The sequence below is a fragment of the Pinus tabuliformis genome, chromosome 5_1, assembly GCF_031772625.1.
Source record: "Pinus tabuliformis cultivar Carrire ecotype Pingquan chromosome 5_1, CPIR1, whole genome shotgun sequence".
In the NCBI taxonomy this organism is placed as follows: Eukaryota; Viridiplantae; Streptophyta; class Pinopsida; order Pinales; family Pinaceae; genus Pinus; species Pinus tabuliformis.
The window spans coordinates 539,080,015-539,101,291 of record NC_142305.1 but is presented as its reverse complement, the minus strand read 5'-3'; positions in this window follow the sequence as shown (position 1 = coordinate 539,101,291).

Genomic DNA, 21,277 nt, shown 5'->3' with positions numbered 1-21,277 from the left:
AAAATATCATAGAGGATTGACATCGAAGAGGTTCCAATGGGACTCAAGTTCTTCTTCTAGACTACCGATGCTAGACAATTGCCACAACCCAAATTGCCCCCGCGCGCCAGCCAGTTGCCCCCATGTAGAACCCATAAACCAAACCAAAGAGAGAGGAGCATAATGGAAGAGAGGAACAAGTAGTTTATGTACCTGATTACCTTCGTTTGGAGCTGATGGAACCTCTGTCACCTCTTGATATGCAGAACTGAACCGTTTATAGAGTCCCCTTACCGCAAACATTGAGCCACACTCACTTGGCCGCGGAGACTACTAGCACCCTTCCCACTATAATCGTGACTAGCCATAAAACTTACTCGCAAAACTCTGCCCCTTTCTTTGTGGTGGTAGCATTATGCATGCAAAAGGTCACCGTACCCATTGCCTCAAGCGTGTGGGGGGTGATGGTGTTGTAACTTACCATATTCAACATTAAAACTGTCTTGATGGGGCCATCCTCCGGCTCGCACCCCGATCAAGGGTTTGGTCTCATGTATGGCCGCATTGGGAGATTTTTCTTCGATTGTGCTCGAGGATCTCTTCTAAGAGCCTGAACAACTCATCCCTGGGTTGATTTGACCATATTTTCTCAAGACGGTTGTTTTGATGACTACATTGCCAGTTGGCTAGGAGTTTCTCTTCTCTATTTCTCCCCCTCCTAACATGACTAATCATTATATAGTCAAAGGTGTGGAAAATATCTCTTATTTCTTGGATTAGTCTTGTGGTTCTTCAACTATGGCTAAGCTTATCCCATTTGGTTCCCTGATTCAAATTTTTCACTGTATTGATTACTAGTATGAAATACCCTTCAACTACAATATTTCTATAACCCATTTTGATAGCTTTTTGTAGGCCTTGTCTGACAACAGTAAATTCAACTTCATTATTACTAGCATACCCACAGTGATCTGCATAAATAAGACTAGTTTGGTTTTTGGGATCCTAGAAGAGGCCTCCTAGGCCTACAGGGCCTAGGTTTCCCTTCGAAGCTCCATCAAAACTCAACTTGATAAATCCCTCTGAGAGGGTAGTGAAGAAATTGAGTGAGTCTACACCTAGCAAGGTGACCTTCCAAGAGGATGAGGTAATCTTCCTCGGTGATAAGTTTAACCTCTGCCTTATTTGAGCCTCGTGGGAGGTACCTTCCAGTCCTCAGGATGCCATTTTTCTGCCAGGAGTGTTTCGTGGATGTTCTGGATGATACCTTCCCGCACAACCTCCCGATGAAGAATATGGTTCTTAAAGATTCAGTGATTCTTCTCTTTCTAGATGCCCCAAAGAATTAATCCCAAAGCTAGCACCCAGGATTGGTTGAGGACAGGACTAGAAAATATGCCTGTCTACTAGAGGAGGATGCTTTCTCAAATTCTTTGGTTATCCCGATCCATTCTTCCAAAAAGATCCTATATCCACACCACTTTTGTTAAACAAACGAGCAAGAGTTGAGAATGTGTTCTAGATCTTCTCCATGTTGTTTACAAAACGTACAAAATGAAGGACCATAGAAACCCCGTTGTTGAAGATGAAACCAGGTTAAAATGCAACCCCGACACACTAGCCATAGGATGTGGGCCACCTTTGGGCACTATCCTCCTTTCCAAATCTTCTTTGAAATAAGGTTCTGGAAGCCTGGTTCTCCACCTATTCTTAGATCATAGGCCTCTTTGATAGTAAAGGTTCCTTTTGTGGTATAGCCCCATCTGAGAATATATGGACCATTTAGAATAGATAGCTTTCTGGAATCTAATTCCTTGTCCAACTCACTCCATTGTTATGACTTAGGGGTCTATGGCCAATCCGAGCGCTCCTTCCATTTCCTCCATCCCTCAGTAACTTGATCTTCAATCCAAAATTGATCAAACGTATGAAAATTCCTCCCATTAGTATATAGAAAGAGGTCGCTTAGGTCCTATTTGCCAAGAATTTTATCCCGTTGTTGCTAAGAGTATTTCTAGAATAGGATCATTTTCCCATTTCGGATTTCCGAGAAAACATGTTGTATGAGGTCTCTGTTTTGGACTGCCAAGTTCCAAATAGCTGATCCTTTGGGAGGATCTCGATATCTGAGAATATATTATGTTTGAACTGGCATGTTGTATTTTCAAATCCATATTTGTTTCTAGAGGTCAGGCCTTCCTCCTATCCAATGCCACCATCGTTTAGCACCCATCACTTCATTCAAGGTGTAGGGATCTCAGAGACCCAGACCTCCTTCCATCGTATGCTTGGTTAGGTTAGGCCATGACATCAAAGCACATTTCTTTACTTGTTGTGCTCCTCCCCATAAAAACTTCTTAATGGTTTCCACCATCTTTGAACAAGAGGTTTTTGGCACTGCCATCCCTGAGAGTAGATAGATCAGGATGGATTGGAGAACTACTTTGAGAAGGACTGTCTAGCCTGCCAAGTTTAAAAATATGAATGCCCAACTGCTGAGTTTCCCACTTATTTTTATGAGAAAATATTGCCAACATGAGGTCTTCAGGGAGTTCACTAATAGTGGCATTCCCAGATATTTGGATGGTAGAGAGCCAATGAAAAACCCAAGAACCCGAGAAAGGTATGATTGAACAATCCCTAGGGTGTTGAAAATGAAAATGCAAGATTTGTCATTGTTTATCATTGTCTCGGAAGCATCCATAAAGGCGAGGAGATCCTCATTTATGCGGCAATATTCTCTCAGTGATACATGGCATAAGAACATAATATCATCCACAAACTACTGGTGGGTGATGGGGAGGTCATTGCCCCATAACCTCATTCCTTTAAGTTGAGAAGTTTTGGCTTCATTATTTAGATATCAGCCCGAAATTTTCACATCAATGATAAAGAGGAATGGGGATATAGGGTTGCGTTGGCGAAGGCCACATGAAAGGTTAACGGTATGGGAAGGGGAGCTGTTAAGAAGAATGGAGAACACAGGGGAAGAGACCATAGAAAAGATCCAGTTGAACCACCCCTAATCAAACCCAAAAGACTTGAGAACATTGTTTAGGTAATCCCAACTTAATCGGTCATAGGCTTTGGATAGGTCCAACATAATCATCATGCCTGAGAGTTTTCTGTACTTTAGGGAATGCACTATTTCTTGAGAGGTGACAAATCCATCTAGGATCTGTTTCCATTACACAAAGTCAGTCTACTAAAGAGATATAAGGTTAGGGAGCAAAGGCTTGAGGCATTTGACAATCACCATGGCTATGATCTTGTAAATGACATTGCAAAGAGAAATGGGTCTAAAACCCTGAGGATCTTCAGATTTAGAAGATTTAGGAATTAGAGCTATGAAAGTAGCATTTAGGCTAGGACATACCTTTTGGTTGTGACATGATTCTTCCACATCCTCCAGTGTATCGTACTGATTCAGATTTAAACAGGAACGCAAAAAATTACAGAGATAACCATAAGCACAGAGATGCAGTAGAAATAATACTTCATTTCATTAATGTAAAATATTGAAATATGCTTACAAACAGAAATGGAAATAAACCAGCTAGGGCGATGGTAGCTTATCTTTGGGAAGAGATGTGGCGGCTACATATCCCTCTGCTGCGTGGAGGAACCCTTCATGGGGGTCATGGATGTGGCAATGATCTTCCCCTTACTTTGGGGGCGAACCAAATAGAAAATGAATTTCCTAGTCTGGGAGATGAGCTTGTTGCCTTTATTAGCAGTGATTAAAGAGGTGGTGGTAGGTGGGGCTACCTCTGGTATCCTGTATAATGAATTACCGAAATCGATAATAACAGTGCGAGGCCTTGACTCATACACAGGATGTCGCCTCCACAAGTATGGCTAGCCTAATAATACATCACAAACATCCAGAGGTGCAACATCACACAATACCTCGTCTGTGAAGGGTTTGATGCTGTAGGGAAGGTGGCACTACTGGCGAACTCGGAGATCTCGTCCTTGGTGAAGCCACCTGATATTGTATTGTTGTGGGTGTGGTGTAGTCGGTAGGCCCAACTGCTTCATGACCTCTACTGAAATGAGGTTTTTTTGGCTCCCACTATCAACAATGAACTGCAGCGGCGAACCCTTCACCCATATTTGTGAGTGGAAAAGGCGCTCCCCCTCTTCTGGACCTTTGGGCTCATTCTTCTGGACCTTGGTGGTGGCAACAGTGGCACTGGGCTCTGCATCAATGATTTGCTTCCCTTTTCCATTCCCCTTGTCGGGTTCTGACTCAAGGTCAGAACATGCATCTGATTCTGAAGCCTTCAACTCAGCCACCAGCAACTGCTTGGTTCGACACTCACTTGTGTTGTGAGTGGGGCTCTTATGGAACTCACACCACTTTCTTGTGTCCTTCGGCTTCACGGTGTTGTTCTTTTCTTGCAACTTTGGCGGGTTGTCTTGGGCCACCCCGCCTTGGCTTTGTCCTTTGTTCTGCGGTTTGGGGGCACCTTTCCCTTGCTTCAGATTCGAAGATCCAAAGTCTCGCTTCTTCTGTTTAAAATTTTGCTCAACCTTGACATCATATCGGTATGCTGTGCTGAGCAAAGGGGATGTTTAGGAATTCTATTTCTTCCTAGATGTACTTGTGCAAGCAGCCGTAGTATTTGAGTGCCAAATGCTGCTCTGAATCCTTGATACCCAACTTTGTGCGAAGGGTATGGAAAATATTGGTAAACTCCGACACGTCATGGTCCCTTCCCTGCTGCAGCATGGTCCACTTTATGTATTGATCCTTGTAGCTTCCGACAGGGTAGTACTGCTCCTTGATGGCATCCCAGAATGAATCCCAAGTGGGTGCAGCTGAAAATAGTGAGCCTGTACTTTCATCCTTCTACTCGCAGTAGGTTTCTCACGAGTCTTTGACGTGGGGGGCTTCTTTGAGAAGAGTGAAATTAATCTTTTCTGGACTGGAAAAATCATGAACAGAAAAATAACCCTATGGAAAATTTAACCATTTATCGACGTCATATGCATCTATCTAACCCTTGAATATGGGCATTTCAAAATTAACTTGTACCTTAAATGGTGTGGCGTTTCTAGAGTAGCTGTTCGAAGCCGATGTGTCGCCCCTGGGTAGTCGCTGAAGGATCTGGGCAAAGCTGTCCATCATCGCGTTCCTTTGTTGCTCGAGGGCTTCTTTGAGCAATATTTTGATAGGATCTCCTGCCCGCTCGTCTTTCTTTTCATCTGCCGTGGGAAGCCGTCAGGATTAGCGAGGCTGGTCTTGCAAAGGTTCAACCAGTTCAAGCCCAAACTCCTTATATCCCGACCTCATTGGGGACATGCAAAGAAAAACAGAGAAAAAGCAGACCACTCTAATACCACTGATCCAGATTTAAACAGAAATGCAACAAATTACAAAGATAACCATAAACAAAGAGATGCATCAGAAATAATACTTCATTTCATTAATGTAAAATACTGAAATATGCTTACAAACAGAAATGGAAATAAACCAGGTAGGGCGATGGTAGCTTATCTCTGAGAAGAGATGTGGTGGCTACATGCCTATGAACTCTCTTACAATGAGGCTCAAAGGCCTATTTATTGTTGAGAAATAATGGAAAGCCCTAAAAATCCAAAAACCTAACCCTAGAAGATGAAACACCAAACTGTGGGCCCCATTTGGGTAAATTAGTACATCAACTTCCCGAGGTCGTAACTTTGGCATACGATCTCTGTTTGACGTGCACAATAGCTCGTTAGAAAGATCTATCCGAGAACTATAACATTGAGAAGAGAAACATGGGTCCTTGGATAGATCTTTCTATAGACCAATGTTGCTCCCAGTTTCCCCAAAAAACATCGTTTAGGGCCTCAAAATGGCTCTGGAAGTTCAAGACACGAAAAACTGCTAAAAATAGTAAATTCTGCTACAAATAAGGAAACTAAAAAACTGAAAGAGATAGTTGTGGGGGTCCAAGTGGGATACGTGGGTGGCCACCAACATCCGCCTAGATCACGTACCCCATAAAACTCCAAGAAACCTAGAAAAATTCCACCGTGAATTCGTCTAGTCCTGGGGCCTTATTTTCCTCCATTCCTTTGACTATCTCCTAAAATTCTTCCAATGTTACAAATCTCATAAATGATAGGTTTTGATTCGTTGAAATGAGTTGAGGAATGTTCCTCGCAATCCTTTGTATAGCTTTTGAGCAGTCTTGGGATGGTTCTATTAGGATGGATTTGAAATGGTCCACCATCAGATCCTCCATATCCTCATGCTGGACCATTCAATTCCCAACTACATCTTTCAGAGAGTAAATCCGGTTATGTTGTTGATGCTAATTCGTAGCTTTGTGGAAGAAACGGGTATTCTGTTCTCCTTCTTGCAACCAATTGACCGTTGATTTTTGCTTCCATAATATCTCCACTTCTTTTCTTCGTTCTTCCATTTGATTAATTAACTGCCCTTCCTTTTTCACCAGATTATCAAATCTATCACATTGGATGATATATTGTTGTAAATATTGGATTTTATTAGTGAGATGGTGTTGGTCTTTTATGATATCGCCAAACTCATCCTAATTCCATTTCTTTATCTTGTGTTTGATCTCCTTCAATTTTAGTTGGAAGGTATGCATGCAATTTCTACCTTTCTCCTCACTGTTGCTCCACCATCCTTTAATTTTTTCATCAAGTTGGGGTTCCTTAACCAAAAGGCTTCGAATCTGAATGGGCAATTCTTGGGTCCGATTTTTAAATCCATCTCCAAGTGTATAGGCCAATGATCAGATCCCATACAAGGGAGTATCGAGGCCTCAAAGAAGATGTCCCTGCTAATGATATGCTCCGAGATCAGATACCTGTCTAGCCGAGAGGCAATTTGATGGGCTCCTCCCCATTTGTTGTTCCAGGTATAGACTCTGTTATTCATCTACAAATCCACTAGGTCGAGTTCCGCTATGAGATCCCAAAATTCTTCCATGTCTGCCTTTGTTCGACGGATCCCTCCCTTCTTTTCTGCTAACGATGATATCATGTTGAAATCTCCACCTACTATCCAAAGGTCTTTCAGATATGCTTTTCTCAACTTTGTTAGGTTCTGGAGGAAAACCTCTTTTTCTCCTGGAATGTGAGGCCCATAAACCCCTGTCAAGAGGACCCAATATCTAGATCCAATGTGGCGAAATTTACCTGAGAGTATCCTCGAGAGACTAACCCATTCCTCAAAGATTATTTCCGTCAGGTTCCAGAGGATAGTCAGGCCTCCAGCACTACCTATAACATCCTGAGCTATTACTTCATAACTGGGTTTGTAGCTCCTTAGGATTTCCTTAAGATTTACTTCAGCGATCTTGATTTCTTGGATTATCATGGTGCTCAGCTTGTCTCTTTTAAGTCTGTCCCTGAAATACCTTTGTTTTCCCCTGCTGTTGAGGCCTCATATGTTCGAGGACGTAATAATCATTTCAAGGGTTTATTAATTTGGTAGAAAATCGTTGATAGCGGTACCACCCTTCTCGAGTTTACCAACATTTCTCCTACCATCTGAATGGATTCGCTTAAGTTTTTCCTTTCTCGCTTCTTCCCTCCTTTCCCTTGAGGTCCTTGTTCTAGAAATCAGCTTGCTTGGGAGCCCATATGCTTTGGTTGGTCCATAAATGTCATTCCCTGCTTGGCTTTGTATTGTTGAAAAGTGTCTTTGTATAGTTGTTTTTGATCCTCTAGGATGAATCTCTCATCTAGATGTTGCCATTCATTCAATAATCATTTCATCACTTGTTCTTCTGTGCTGAGATCCTCCTTCTAGCTGTTGATCTCCATGTTAGCTTGGTCCACCGTTTCCATGGAGACTTCTTTTTCTTGGGGTTCCTCTTCCACTTTTATTTTAGTATTGTTCCCCTCTTCTGAGGGGTTAGGTGATTTTCCAGGCTTGTCTTTGTGATAATGGTTTCCACACCCTCCTCTTCCTCCTAAATGACTTCGTAGCGATTGTGGTTTCGTAGGCTTTTTCCCTTTGGGGAATGATTGGGATTTGGCAAGTTCTCTGGTTTCATTTCCTTCTTTGGACTTCGAGGAAGCCCTCTGCATATTATTTTCTTTTGTCTCGCCATTTGCATTGGGTGCTTCTTGTGGTTCGTTCTGGTTCAGAGAGCATGCCCGAAATAGGTGTCCATACTCATGACATCTACGACATCTAAAAGGTATATGCTCATAGTTGAGGGGGTGTTGCCAGACCTCATCATGGTATTCTAGCTCTATGAATTCAAGTAATGGCTATGTTATATTCATGTAGACACAGATGCTTGCGTATGATGTATTCCTTCCCTTTCTTGTGGAGCTTTTAACCTTGACAAAGTTTCCAATGGAGTTTCTAATCCCCTCTAAGCTCTTTGGATCCTAGAAGTCGACTGATAGGGCGAGTAAATGAACCCACACTGGTGCTACTAAGCATTTTTCTGACGAGGGTTATAACATTTCTCCCAGTGTCTCATAAAGAGATCTGCGTTATTAAAAAAGTATGGGACATCTTTGAAAACTCTTTCTTTGTCTTCTAGGTTGATGAAGATCACTGTTAAAAAAACTTTTTCTCCTAGTTTCAGCTCAATATGACCTTTTGGCTACCATCTGTGATGGATCCATTTGACTAGGTCCCTTTCTGCCAACTAGACCCCAATAAATTTATAGATTAGGGCATGATCCTTCATATACTTCCTATATGTCTCCAATTTGTTGTTGGGTATGAAAAATCTCAATTTTTTGGCAGCCCTTGGAAGACATTGACCTCTCAAGCATGCTTTCCATTAGGCTCCTAGAGCCGGAGGTCCTTTGCTGTTTCTAGCATGATTTCCTGTCATCACTACTCCTTGATTGCATGTTTCTCATGCTGCTACATTCCAGCAGGAGGGGATCTCTCCCCCCTGTTGTAGTACTAATACCTCTGTCAAAAGGCCTCAGCATGGTAGGCATGGGTGCTAGAGTCTCCACCGCCGAGGGTTTGATGCAGAGACGTCAGGGTTTACAGACTGAAACCCTAAACAGAAAAGTTAAATCGCTCTGCCATCACAGCTCTAGTTAAACCGTACTCATCAATAAAATGTTTTAATATACAAGATAAAGTATTTTTTTTTTTTTTGTTATGACAGAAGGATTGAACCTTGGATCTCTAATATTACTTCGATCACCAATTAAACTACCCCTAGGACACAAAATAAAATAATATTAACAAAAAAACACAGTTTTAATGTGGACAATCTATTCCATATAAAATGTTTCAATGCACATGCTATATTAAATATTTTATTGTCAACTATGTATATATTATATATTGTTTAAAAAAAATTATATAAATATCATATAAAGCAAGTGAAAAGAATAAGATTTTATAGTTAAAAACATTTTCACTATTTTACATTTTGATATGTCTTTAGGTATTTATTTTTTATAATCTTCTCACAAATCCAATAAAGAATATTTAGACATACAAGTTATTCTATACAAGATCCACAAACACAATTTTAAAAATGGAAAATTACACATTTTATGTATAGACTAAACCACTACAAATCCACTAAAATCCATAAAATAATAAAAAAATACAATTATTTTTTTAAATTTTATACTCTAACAAATATTTATAAGTAAAAAAATTAGTCCATAAAAATATATAAAAATATATATAAAAATACATGCTAGGTTTATGCTTCAGAAAATTCTATATTAATATTAATTAAAATACAAAATAACAAATAAACCCCAATTTTTTTTACAAGAATCTAAACCCAACAATGAAACTTTAACCAAAATTAAACAAGTAAAAAACTTAACTATTATAATCATTTGTGCATGGACCAACAAAAAGGGATGCGTCAAAACTTAAATATCATAATTATGGACTAAAACAAAATAGTTTTGCATTAAACTTCAACCAAAATTAGACAAGTAAAAACTTAATTAAATATTATAATCATTACTGAATGGACAAAAAAAAAAAAGGATTGGTGAAAACTTAAATATCATAATTATGGATTAAAACAAAATAGTTTTGCATTGGTGATATTATTTTCATAAATTCTCCCCGCTACTAATACAAAGAAAAACATAGCCTTTGGGAATTGGAAACCGCCTTGGGTTTTTCAACAACCATGTCCGGAAGCCAGTGACATAAAACTTTACAAGCAACAGCAGATAACCAACTACCATAACACTTCCAAATATCTAAAGCAGTGCTAACTTAAAAATAATTTTTAATAGTTTGTTAATTATTTTAATGTTTAGAGGGTAAATATAGTTTATGGGATAAATTGATTTTTCATTTAGTTGATATATTCTTCTTTTTTATGTGGGCTTCGTCATAAAAACTCCCAGCTTCTAAACAAACATGTCGGTAAATAAATTATCCCAAAAATTAACTGCCAAAATATAACCACTACCTCTACATTTTCAAATATTTAGAACAACAGTATATAACCAATGCCGCCACATTTACATTTATTTTATTTTATTGGCAAAGGCACACATCAAAACATAAAAATACTTTCCCATGATAATGTCTAAAGTGGCATATAACCACTGCTGCAACAATTGTTTTATTTTGTCTTCGGCCAACCGATTCCGATGTTATATGCAAATAAACAAGCAAACAAACATTATATAGAAGCTTACAGGGGATGCTCATTGCAATTCGTTGAGCAAGGGACTCAGCAGGTGGGCGCGCCTGACTGACTATTGACTGACTCTTGAGGTGGGCGTGCCTGACTGACTATTCGCGGCCGCCTTGACTGACCATTCTCTACCCCTGCGCTTTGATCACAATAGTGAAAAATCGATGAATGACATCGATGTAGCTCTAGCCGACCAAACATTGCCGTATTTTCTGCTTTAGGTGAACTGGACTCTTTAAAGTTTACCGTTTTGAGGTAATCAGTATTGGTTATTTTGTCAGAGTCATGGTTACCCAGTTTCGAATTCGAATTTTATTGGAGAAGTGAAAATTTGATTCTGTAAAATGAGAATATATCTATTTAAATAGGTATTGTTTACCGAGGTTACAAATTTGTCACTAAAGTTATTTTTTGAGAGAATCTTGCCATTTTTCTGATTAGAAGAATATTTGAATTATTTTTTTTATGGTGGAGATGGATTCAGCACCATCAAAAACATGTGGCACTTAAATTTCTTAAACTTGACAACTATAATCGAGATTTCCCAAATTTTTGGCTAGATTTTGGCAGAAACCATGTCTCAATTTCCACTAATTTCTGGGCGAATGTGTGGCCTAGTTAAACTGTATATCTATTTTTTCAAAATTAAAACAAAACAAGAATTCTACAACATTGACAGTTATGCTTAAAATGTTATAGACACCTCTGGTTTAAAATGGTTTAGAAATAATGAGAAACAAAATGTATGTATTTTTATTGAGCCAAGAAGCTCATTCTACAACCTAGTTTGATGTGTAATGATGTTCGTTATCAAAATTCAAATTGAAAATTTGCTCATATAGGCCAAAATAAAAAAAATTTAAAATGTAAAAAACAAAAAATAATAACTATACAAAACATTTAAATAATATCCGCTCATAAAAAAATTGCATAATAGATCTATGCTCGTTAATATCACATAATAGTTTAAATGAGAAAGTGAAATTTAACAATATCAATAAAAAAAAATGAAATCTTCAACATTAACCAAACCTCCTCTTTAAAATAATTTTTCAAAATTAATGAAAAGCAAAATATATTCAATTTGTATTACAATAAATCAGAAAATAAAATCTAATAATATCAATAACAAAATTTGAAAACTAAAGCTCAATGTAAAAAATGAGAATTTTAATTTCAAATGATGTTTACAAGTTTATATCAAAAGTATTAGATAAACCCATTGAAGTCATTCATGTTAGATCTGTATTTAAAATAGAACTATGCTCGTTAATATCACATAATAGTTTAAATGAGAAAGTGAAATTTAACGATATCAATAAAAAAAAAAGAAATCTTCAACATTAACTAGACCTCGTCTTTAAAATGATTTTTCAAAAATAATAAAAAACAAAATATATTTAATCTATATTACAATAAACTAGAAAATAAAATCTAATAATATCAATAACAAAATTTGAAAACTAAAATTCAATGTAAAAAATGAGAATTTTGATTTGAAAATCAGATTTCTAATAATGTTTACAAATTTATATCAAAAATATTAAATAAACCCATTGAAACCATTGAAATTAACATTGAAGACATTTAGCTATCACATTGAAGACATTTACAAATATTGAAGACCTTTAGCTATCACATTTACATTTTATTGACAACCATAACGAACTATCATTTTCTATCATTAACCAGTAAAAATGAATTCCACTAATCAAATACTACACCAATCCTCACAGTTTAACGGTGGACAATCGCTGTCTTTTTCCCAAATATAATGAAGTTTATAAATATATAAGTAAATTTTCATTGGAAAGTGTTAATAGTGATTATAATTTTTTTAATTTTAGTCTAATTTCTAATTTGACCCATTTCGAATACAAATTGCCCCGCTTTCTGTCGCATATCATCCTTACATGTACAGCAGAAGGTACGCAGAAGTTGATAACTTTCCCTTTCCATACGATAAGCCTCTCACAAAAATGCTACGTGGTAGCATATATACGCTGAAATACCATAACAACTTCATAACTATTGTGTGGTCTGAAGTGTGTTCAGCATCACGAGCCATGTCAGTCCAGTATCAGCCACAGCCATCCTATTACGCTTTGTGTATCTTGCATATAAATCTATATAAATTTATGAGAGATTCCGACTGTTTTTCTCATTTATTTTGTTTTTCTCGAATCGGCCACATGCATACAAACACTAACAATTACCGACATCATTTTGAATTCCAAACCAAATTTTAATTCCTATTTAATTATCATATTAATTAAAAATTTATTTCACAATTATTAAATTTTAAAGTAATTAATTTTGTTGATTAAATGTAGCCTAGTTTCTTGGGAGGTTTAATGATAACCTCCCTATTCAAGTTCAAGTTTCATTGACATGATGCTTTGTACTATTTTATTGGGAGTTTCTATGTAATGATTATTTTGACTTTATGCCTCTTCCTTGATTCTTGGGAGTTTCTTTGTAATGATTATGTTGACTTTATGTCTCTTCATTGATTCTTGGGAGTTTCTATGTAATGATTATGTTGACTTTATGCTTCTTTATTGATTCTTGGGAGTTTCTACGTAATGATTCCACGTGCTTGGTACACCAGGATCGATAACTATCTCACCGGTTTGGGCTTCACCAAAAGTGAGGTGGATGCAAACCTCTATCATATCTTGGTAGAAGGTAAATTACTCATTATTGTCTTATATGTTGATGATTTGATTTTAACTCGCGATGAACAACTGATCAGATGTTGCAAGGACGATCGTGCAAGAGAATTTGAAACAAAGGACATGTGTCTCACACACTACTTCCTCAGGTTGGAAGTATGGCAAGGCGATGGGGAATTGTGTTTCTGTCAAGGAAAGTATGCAAATGATATACTACATAGGTTTCACATGGAGACACCTCTAGTGACCAACTTCAGGTGAGGAAGTAGATGCCACCATTTATCGGCAGCTAGTGGGTTCACTAATATACCTTGTGAACACACGAACATATATGTGTTATGCAACTAATCCACTGAGCCAAGCTATGGTTAGGTCAACCAAATTATTTTGGAAGATAACTAAGGATGTTTTACGGTACCTTAGAGGCACTACCCAATTTGGACTATGGTACAAATGGACAAAGAGAGTGAAGTTGTGTGGCTTCATAGATATAGATTGGGCAAGGAGTTCATTAGACCGAAAGAGTACATCTGATGTAATTTTTAGCGTTAGCTCCGCAGCGGTTTCTTGGTATAGTAGGAAGCAAAGATATGTGGTGCTTAGCTCAGTAAAAACAGAATACATGGTTGGAAGTCAAGTAGCATGTGAGGCAATCTCGATGAGAAAGATACTTGTTGGATTGTTTGGTTAGATGATGGATCCAACTGTGATCTATTGGGATAATCAGAGTTGCATCAAGCTCTCTAAGAATCATGTTTTTCACAATCGATCTAAGCATATAGATATCTAGTATCACCATTTACGGGACTATGTGTAGAGACAAATAATGTTACTTCAGTACATTCTGACACTTGAACAAGTTGCTGACATTTTGACAAAGGCCTTGTCAAGAGGGAAGTTCAATTTCCATAGGTGCAGGGTAGGGGTGGTTGATAACCCCTTTCTTCTTGAGAGGGCGTGTTGAAAAATGCAGCAAGAAATTCCCAATTTGATTTTTCCTTGATTAAATTGAAAAAATTAAAATTTTGACATCAACAGATAACTTGGATGTGGTGAACTTGTGTGACATGGCTTATGTCGCCCAGTTTACTCAGTAAATTCAAGTTGGAGGAGTTAGAGTTTAGTTAAGCTTTTGTGATTGCTAATTTGTAGCAATAAAAGTCAGTTATCTCAAGTTTTTTTTAGTTAAACTAGTTCTAACTATTGGGGGAACTACTGAAAGGTCATTTGTGCATTGGGACTTCAGTCAAACTCAGTGATCATTGGGTTAACTAATCAATCAACTCAAAGTAGCTAGTGCATGTAGAGAATTCGAGTTCCCCGGGTTGGTGGAGATTCCAAGGCAGTGTATCAATTTTAGACTAGTTTTGAGTGTATAAGTGTTGCATGTAGTCACATGATCAACCTAAAGAATTTTGCAATCCATTTGGAGAAATTCCTAAATAATAGGTGTCTAATTTCTCAAGGAACAACACAACGAAATAGGGGCTCAAGCAGAGGCAGAAATTGACTAAGTCTAGGTTATAGCTTCTTAATGAGTAGATAGATAGGTTATGCACTTGTAGGTTGTGCTCAGTTGAGCAAAGAAACTGTAATACATCTCTATTCATCAAATTAATCCAAGCAGGAATTGGGGTTTTTAGTAGTTTTCTTTTCTTAGGAAAAAAATACTATTTACATGTGTGTGATTTCTTATTTCATGTCTGAGATTTCTATTCTAAATTGTGAATTAATGTCCGCAGAGTAGTAAAGTAGGTTTTTGTATCGTTATTTTGATTAAATCTTCATAAGAAGTTGCAAATATACATCGTAATTTCTACAAAACCTTCTCCTGGATTCGTAATTAAGCATCAGGTGTGGATTTCCCTAAACAAGCATCACCTCAGACATTTGAATCTAGCTCAAGGGTGGTTAGCTACAAGAAATATTGTAGTGCGACTATCCTATTGTTCGATAGAGAGTTGAAGTCCCTCCTTCAGTTGGAAGTCATATTTAAATACACAAATAACTATAAATTACATGTGTATACTTTCTTATTTTATGTGTTAATTCTTATCATATGTGAATGATGTGTTGGGTCTGGAGCCTCATTATCTTCCTGATTATTCAAAGGTTTTTGTTTCAGTCGCGTTGGACCAATGTTCCTAATGGGATGGTAATGCCACTCATTTAATCGTCGTCAAGTGGGTCCAAGGGGGGGCACAAACAACTTTTGTGAGCACCCCCCTCCCCCCAAGCGGGGGCTCAAGGGAAGTGCTCGCGAAGCTAAAAATAGATGAAAATTTTCTTTGTAAAATATTGAAATTTCATAGTCAAGCTGGGTCATTCATTAGGTGGATGATATGATGGTAGAAGTTATGTTACTTTAGGCTTTTTTCCCTAGAAGGAAACTCTTGGTTTATATGATGGAATTGTATTACGGTTGTGTATGATTATTTTGAGTGAGAGGGAGAGAGGAGGCTGTGTGAGAGTGAAGAGAAAATTACAGTGGATCAATCGTAGGTTGTATCTCTTCATTTTGATGGATAATAAAAAAGGAAGGATTGGCTATTTTTCCATGGACATAGCCCAAATTCGGTGAACCATGTATATCTGTGTCTCTATTGTTTTATGTGTTTTTGTATTTGTGTTTCCAAAATATTTTGTGTATTTCATTGCTCCGTTAATTAACATCTAACAACTAGTATCAGAGATGAAAATCTATTTGGCTAATAAACTCGTAGGAGAGAAGGGTTCCTCATTTGAGTGGGAGCAATGGCGGAAGATGGTAGGTTTAGGGTCGAGAAATTTAAAGGCCAAAAATATTAGCTATGAAAGATGCAGATGGAAGGTTATTTGTATCAAAAAGATATGTACCTACCATTGAGCAAAAAAAAAAGAATATGATGAGTATGATAGACATATAATGGGATATTCTCGACAAAAATGCACTAGGAACAATATGGTTGTGCCTGGCAGTATCGGTGGCATTCGACATTTCAAAGGAAATGACAACAAAAGGTTTACTGATGGCATTGGAAAAACTATATGAAAAACCATCGACCTCAAATAAGGTATTTCTTATGAGGCATCTATTTAATATGAATATGTCAGAAGGTGGATTTGTTGCTAGTCATTTAAATAAATTTAACATGGTTACCAGTTAGTTAAGTTCTGTAGGGGTAAATTTTGATGATGAAGTTAGGGATCTATTGTTTTTGTGCTCATTGTGAGAAATTTGGAATGGCTTAGTTATGTATATCAATAACTTTGTCTATGGATCTGGTACTTTAAAGTTTGATGTTGTTGTTGGTGCTATCTTTAACGAGGAAATGCGACAGAAAAGCTCAGGTGAGACATCAGGTAATCCTTTGACTGCAGAGGCTAGGAGAAGAAAAATGGAAAGACGAAGGAGCCCAAGAAATGACAGTAAGTCAAGAAAAAGAAGATCGAAATCTAGATCAAAGAAAGTGTGCTAAAAATGTGGGAAGAAAGGACACCTGAAGAACAACTGCAAATATCGAAAATGAAAAGAAGGAGATGGACAACAAGAGAACAATCATGAAGCGAATGTGACAGGTGTTTTTTTGCAAAATTCTTTGATTCTTTCATTAGAGAATATTATTCATCTCTGGTTGGTAGATTCAAGGGCCTCATTCCATGCCACACTTGATAGGAAACATTTTAATGATTACATTCAAGAAGATTTTGGACACGTTTGTTTGGGTGATGATAAACCATGTAAAATAGTTGGAATGGGTAAGGTTTTTATAAAGAAACATAATGGAAACCAATGGATATTGAAGGAGGTAAGGCATGTTCTAGATTTCAAGAAAAATCTAATTTCAACGGGGCAATTAGATGGTGAAGGTTGTGTAACTACATTCAAAGACAAAACCTGGAAGATCATTAAAGGATCCCTTGTAATAGCAAAAGGAGAAAAGGTTGGCATGTTGTCTTTATGTAATGTATTTATAATTTTGTTAATGATTTAACCTCCATAGGAGCATATACAACATTGTGGCATCATAGGATTGGGCACATGAGTGAGAAAGGGATGGACATTCTTCGCTCAAGAAATTTGGTGCCAGGTTTGAAGCATGGTGATTTGGATTTTTGTGAGAATTGTGTTTACGGAAAATAGAAGAGAGTTAGATTTATTAGAGTTGGGAAGGGAAATAAGAGAGAAAAATTAGAGCTTGTGCATACCTATGTATGGGGATCATCTCAAGTATCATATCTTGGTGGCTCTCGCTATTATGTTACTTTTATTGATGATGTACCTAGAAAAACCTAAATTTATTTTATTCAAAATAAATCTGATGTATTTGATACTGTCAAGAAATGGAAAGCTTTGGTTGAGAATGAGGCAAGAAAGAAGTTGAAGTGTCTCAGATCTGACAATGGAGGTGAATACTACAACAAAGAGTTTGATAACTATTGTTTAAAACATGGAATTCGCAGAGAGAAGATAGTTCTAAGAATGCCACAAGAAAATGGTGTGTTAGAAAGGATGAGAAAGATAATCATGGAGAGTGCAAGGTGCATGATATTGCATACATGATTTCCCTTACATTTTTGGGTAGATGCTGTAGATACTACTGTTTATCTAATAAGCAGAGGACTTTCAATTTCATTAGAAGGTGGTATTCCAAATGAGGCATGGACAGGTAAATAGGTAAACTACTCATTTTTAAAGACTTTTAGTTGTAAATCCTTTGTCCACATTAATAAAGAAAATAGAACAAATCTTGAGGAAAATCAAAGAAATATACCTTTATTAGATATGGTGTTAATTATTTTTGTTATCACTTATATGATTATGAAAATTAAAAAATTATTGGGACAAGAGATGTTATATTCAATGAAAAGGTCTTATATAAGGATCAGAGGTAGGAAAAGAAACAGGTAAAGGAAAATAAGGAATATGCAGTGCTTGACGGGATCACAAAAAAAGTAAAGGTGCCTAAAAATCATAATGATTAGGAACCACAATAACAACATCAACCACAACAACAATATGCACCTCAAACATCTTAAAGTGGTGTTAGAATATCTACGAGGATAAGTAGACCCCCTGAACAATTTACTCTCCTACATTATATTATTTATTGTTGACTGATTCTGGTGAACCGAAAAGACATGAAGAAGAAATGTAGATAGAAAGGAGGAAGAAGTGAGAGAAAGCCATGGAAGAAGATATGGGCTCCTTGATGCATAACCAAACTTAGGATTAAGTCAAGTTGCCTGTAGGTAAAATAACAATATAGAATAAATGGTTTTACAGGTTGAAGGAAGAAGATGGAGGAAAACAAAGGTATAAGTCTAGACTTGTGGTGAAAGGGTTTGCAGAAAGGAAAGGTATAGACTTCGATGAAATTTTTTCTCCTGTTGTTAAAATGACTTCAATCAGAACTATTTTAAGTCTAGTGGGAGTAGAAGATTTGCATCTTGAGTAGTTAGATGTAAAGACAACCTTTCTCCATGGGTATTTGGAGGAAGAAATATATATGTAGCAACCACAAAGGTATGTGGTCAAAGGAAAGAAGAAATTAGTGTGCAAATTGAAGAAGAGCTTGTATGGATTAAAATAGAGTCCAAGGCAGTGGTATCTAAAATTTGACAGGTTTATGTCTGAACAAGGTTATATTGGATATCACTCTGATCATTGTGTTTATCTTCAAAATAAAAATTATATCAACTATATTATATTTCTATTGTATGTAGATGACATGCTTGTTGCAGGGTATAACATGGAGGAAGTAAAAGTGTTCAGAAGAAAAACGGAAAATCCATTTGCAATGAAGGATTTGTGTGCTACAAAACAAATCCTTGGTATGAGAATAAGTAACAGAAAAAATCACAAATTAACATTGTCTCAGAGTGAGTACATAAAAAGGTGTTGGAAAGATTTATTATGTAGAATGAAAAACAAGTTAGTACACCTTTGGCTAGCCATTTCAAACTAAGTAAGGAGACCTAGGAAGAGATGTATTATATGTGTAAAGGTCCATATGCATAAGCATTTGGAAGTTTAATGTATGCAATGGTCTGCACAAGGCCTGACATTGCACATGCAGTGGGAGTTGTAAGCAAGTATATGAAAAATCCAGGAAAAGAGCATTGGATGGCAGTGAAGTAGATTCTCAGGTATTTGAGAGGTACCATAGGTCAAGAATTATGCTTTGGTGGTTCAAACATTTCTATATAGGGATATGTTGATGCAGATATGACAGGTGATAGAGATAATAGGAGGAGCACCACAGGGTATGTGTTTATTGTAGGTGGAATAGCTGTCAGTTGGGTCTCAAAGTTGCAAAACATTGTTGCACTTTAAAAAACAAAAGCAGAGTATGTTGCTACTACGAAGTTTAGTAAAGAAATGATTTGGTTACAAAGGTTTATGGATGAATTGGGCAAGAAGCAGGAGATGGGCATGTTATATAGTGATAGCCAGAGTGTCATTCATCTTACAAAGAACTCAACATTTCATTCCAATACTAAACATATACAACTCAAGTACCATTTCATACGGTCAGTGTTAGAAGATGGACAATTGAAGCTGGAAAAGATACACACTAGCCAGAATCTTGCAGATATGTTAACAAAAGTTGTAACCAGGGAGAAACTAAGACTCCGCTCATTTTTAATTACTCTTCAAGTATGATGATGAAGATGAGAAATAGCTAGGTCCAAAGTGGAAGCAATGTCCAACAAGTGAAGCAACGGTGTAGTTTCTATAATCAGTCTCAAAGTGGGAGATTCATGGGTGTGGAGCCTCATTATCTTCCTAATTATTGAGAGATTTTTGTTTTAGTCACATTAGATCCTTGTTCCTAACACGGTGGTAACTCCACCCATTTAATCATTGTCAGGGGGGGGGGGATGTGACGACGACTTTTATGAGCCCCCCCTCGATTGGGGTTTGGGGGAAGCACCCTCAAAGTTAAAAATAGATGAAAATTTGCCTTGTAAAATAATGTAATTTCGTAGTCAATCTGGGCCATTCATTAGGCGGATGATACAACAATAGAAGTTATGTTAATTTAGGGTTTTTTTTTTTTCCCTGGAAGGCAACCCTCGGTTTATATGAGGGAATTATATTGTGGATGTGTATGATTATTCCAAGAGAGAGAGAGAGAGGGGGGGGGGGGTGGGGGGGGGGGGAGGTTGTCTGAGAGCGAAGAGGAAATTACAACGGATTTGTTGTAGGTTGTATCTCTTCATTTCACTGGATAATAAAAAAAGAACTCACTGTTTCTCCGTGGATGTATCCCAAATTGGGTGAACCACGTATATTTGTGTCTCTCTTGTTTTATGCGTTTCTATATTTGTGTTTCCACAATATTTTGTGAATTTCATTGCTCCATTAATTAATATCTAACATGCTGCAATGCTTTGTGAGTTTATGATCGTAAATGAATTCTTGAATCATTAGACTCATTAAGGTGCTCATGATTAGAATATTATTATTCTTTGTATTTCAAAATGTAATGTTTGTTGGACTTTGTTTTCCATGGTTGTATTCATGTTGAAGGTGATACTATCTATTTCAAAATGCTTAGTTTATGTGTTTAGGATTATGATGTGCTATGGTTGTTCTATCTAAACCATGTTTTTGTAGCTTTAGATCTTATCGCCATAACTCCCAAAAGTTGGAGGTCTAGACCATCCCACTATCAAAACATATTCATGAGGAGTGATTTGGTTATCCTGTAGCTGGGCCCTTGCCCATTATACTCCTTAGGAATTCAAGTTTCCAAAGGAAGGAAGGTGGTTTCCATACCACTCATAGATGTTACCTCGTATATGTCCTTTATGTTATACGTGTATTCCTTCGAATCCAACACATGATGAAGTTTAAACTTGTTTTATGTGGGTGAGAAACCTAGTGGTGGGGTTAGAGGTAACCCTGATGGTGGAACCTGCCTTACTACTCATCACTTGTCATCGAAGACATGGCATGATGCATCCTATAAGGGCACATTGGAAAGGTTAAACAATCCTATCAAA